The sequence below is a fragment of the Triticum dicoccoides genome, chromosome 6B (assembly GCF_002162155.2).
Source record: "Triticum dicoccoides isolate Atlit2015 ecotype Zavitan chromosome 6B, WEW_v2.0, whole genome shotgun sequence".
Classification (NCBI taxonomy): Eukaryota; Viridiplantae; Streptophyta; class Magnoliopsida; order Poales; family Poaceae; genus Triticum; species Triticum dicoccoides.
The window spans coordinates 115,374,572-115,378,019 of NC_041391.1; the positions used below are offsets into that span (position 1 = coordinate 115,374,572).

Consider the following 3,448-nt stretch of genomic DNA (forward strand, 5'->3'; position numbering starts at 1 on the left):
CTCACTCAATCTTTATCCTTAAATTCGCTGTATAGCCATGTATCTGTAAATTCCCTGCATTATTCTCATGACCGTCGAATACACCATGTAACACAGTGAACTCAATACTGCCTTATTATCTCAATATCATGCACTTAGTACTTGGTCTAATGTTTGTGCTTTTAGTATTATACTCCCTCTGTTTTTTATAAGACGTTTCAGACAGCACACATTAAACTGTTTTGACTGCTGTCTGAAATGGCTACAACGTCTAATGAAAGTGAACAGAGGGAGTACTATACTAAATGTCAAGTGGTTACCTTTGTGGTCTCATGAACACAGTGAACTTGATACTGCCTTATTATCTCATGACATGTTGAACCTGATGATGTCTTGCTTCTATTACGATTTCATGTTTCTTCTTTCTTTCTTTTTGTTGTCCTGCCTCAATACGTACCCTAAACCAAGATTGCTACTAACTTGAGCATTACCTGCTTGACCATATTGTTAGGACCGGCACCCTCGCGCTAAGGCGCGATACCGATCTAGTAGCATATGCATGGGCATGAGGGTCAACCCTCTACTCAAATCAGTTTCTCGACAAACACCAATCCCTGGCCTTTTTCTTGTAGCACCAACCTCTTCAATCATTAGCACCAACCAAACTCGACGCTAAGATTTCTTAGCACCAAATGTTGACCAACATTGCTCACCCTAAGGTGTTCCCGAGTTGATGAATCAAGAGAGAATGCCCAAGCGTTGAGATGCTCGAGCAGGCAGGAATTCTCAAGTTCATCTCGTGGCTAGAGATGAGAAATCGGCGAGGAAGTTCCAATTTTTTTCGACAAGAAGGATAACCCCTGACCTCTGCATCATCAGATTTAATCCCAACTTAAAAAAAATCAAGTTTATGCTTTCTCTACTCCTATAAAAAGCTGAGTTGGTGAGGATGATGTCCCTGCCATCCTTCATTTACAACCGTTTGATTTACATCCAACGCATCTAAGACAAACTATGCCAGTTTTGCAAAAAGACCCCTGCACGCCACTCCTCGTTTGTAGATAACCCGTTGCCTCTCACCTCATCTAGCCATCTAATGGAAAAACAAGAAGGATCTGAAAAGGTCGCTGCTCTTGGTGTCGTTTGTCCCCAACGCCTCTGATGCCTTAGCTTAGGCCGCATTGCCGACCACCACCACGACCCCCTCCTCCTCGCCATCTCCTCTGCCCGCTTCCAAGTCATCCTGAGTTACATTCATGGCTGTCTAGAAAAAAAATAAACAAAATCAATACTCAAAAAATATTTTTTGAAGACTATTTTTTTGCAAAGCACGATAAGTGTTATTTTTCATGAAGTTTTGGATGCAGGTTGAACACTTGAACGCTTTTGTTTGCAAAAATATATTTTTATCTATTTTTTCTACATTTACTATTCATCCGGATGCTTATGAGCTCTAGAGAAGAATGAATATCCGAAGAAACCTAGTGATATTTGTTAAACATGAGATGTCCCGGATCAATGCATTTCGGAGTTGCATGCAACGCGGTCATCTTACTAGTAAAGCCAAACATCAAACTTGGTTGATCCAAAAGAGACTTAGTAGATATATCGTCAGTTTTTCATAAAACTCCTACCCAACGTCCCAAATCACACGCCGAACCACCGCAGCTCCTTCCTCCCTTCGTAAATCAGACCACAAGCGCGACCTGGCTGTGTCCCTGAGGCTGGTCATAGTGAAGAGTAACTTAGACTAGTAACATACATATGTTACTAGTCTATGTTACTACCTTCATAGTGGGTAGTGTCATAGGTGTGGTAACATAGTTGCCTTCATTTATTACTTTGTAGACTCATTATGCATTGGAAACCGCTATGTGATGGTAACATATTATGTTACTCTATTTGCCTCTCTCCTCATTAACTATTTGCCACATCACCAATTTTGCTTATGTGGCATCTATGTTACTACCTATGTTACTCCCACTATGACGATACACGGGGCCGAGAAAAGAAGCAGAGGAGGAGGGCCACACGCAGCGAGTGAGGGTGGCGTCAATTGTCTGAGCACGACACAGTGAGCGGAAACGAACGGACAGGCTCGAAACTAGCACCTGATCGAACGGCCACCGTTGGAATGACCGTGAGAACCCCTCTCAGGTTCAGGAAGCTTCCAGCGGTTTCTTTCTCGCCCTGGACTACTTTCCCCTCTCTCTTCCCCCAGATCAGCTCCAGAGCTCTCCCGGCGACCGGCGACCGGCGCACCTCGTCTCGCCGGCACTTCTCCCCTTCCGGCGCAGCTCTTCGACGGATCACCTCACTCGCCACATCGGCAGTAAGATTCCTGTTTCTTCTCCTCCGCTCCCCTTCCCTCCCATCCCCTTCTTCTTCTAAAGTTCTAATCCTCTCCCCCCTTCTTTTTTTCTCTCGAAGGCAGATGGCAGAGCCCGGCGCCGGCGGTGACCTTTGGGCGGTCCTTGGACGCGCTCTGTTCATGTTGGTGACCTCCCTTTCCCCGATCGCAGCGTCGTACGGCGTCTTTCTGCTGCGCAACAACTTCAGGCGGCCTAAGCAGAAGAAGATGAAGGGGGAGCAGGATCTGCGGCGGGACGAGCTTTTCCGGCGCGAGCAGGAGCTCCGGGCACAGGTGGCCGGCCTGCAGGCCGCCCTTGCCCGGAAGCACGCTCTTGCCCGTAAGTGACGGAGGATAAGGACAAGGAGGTCTTGCAGCTCTTGCTCTGTGCTTTTAGTTCTTTGTTGGTGATTGGTGTGCTCGTGTGAACCTCAATTGTGCCCGTCTGACGATTAATCGTGTGCCCTAGGAGTAGGAAGCGATGCCCCTTGCTTGTTTACAAGCATCTGATGCCTGTCACCAACTTGATCTAGTTTTATTAGTATGTACTTTGAACTAGCCTGTGTCAAGTTTTATTAGTATGTACTGGAGTAGTAGTTTGAACCATCTTCAGTGGAGATGGCACCTACATACGTACTATAAACTAGAAACCAGGAATGACCTATTCCAAAAAATACCGGAAAATGGGCTTGTGTTTCGGTCTTTATGCCCAACTCCGGCCTGTCTTTCAGTAATGCACAACACTATTTGCTATGACCAAGCTGCAGAGCATCTGCATTACCAAACAGCGATTTAAGATTAAGGCAAATGGAATGCACTAGATAAACACAGATCGAATAGGTTTTCTACACTCAGGCACATGTCTATAATTACAGCTTCACATCCATGGGAACACTGGTGCTAAAAAGAGAAGGCATGCATGAGTCCTAGAGCAAGTGCCTGAATAAACAAGACGAGCACTTGGCTCACTAGCAGAGCGGTAGGGGGTGCAGCCTGAACATCTTCTTGCACACTAGGTGGAGTAACACTAGCTAGATCACTTCTTGAAAAAGATAACTTTGTGCCACATCTACCAGTTGAGCTTCGGTTGGCATTGTGCTTTGAACTGATACACTAGAT

General features: G+C 45.8%; 1 long non-coding RNA gene across 1 annotated transcript; it reads left to right on the forward strand.

Moving 5' to 3' along the window:
* Window positions 1–2,144: 2,144 nt before the first annotated feature.
* LOC119323102 lies at window positions 2,145–2,959 on the forward strand. The gene is made up of 2 exons (XR_005156128.1): window positions 2,145–2,311; window positions 2,410–2,959. It is a non-coding gene; the product is annotated as an uncharacterized LOC119323102 (long non-coding RNA).
* The last annotated feature ends 489 nt before the right edge of the window (window positions 2,960–3,448 follow it).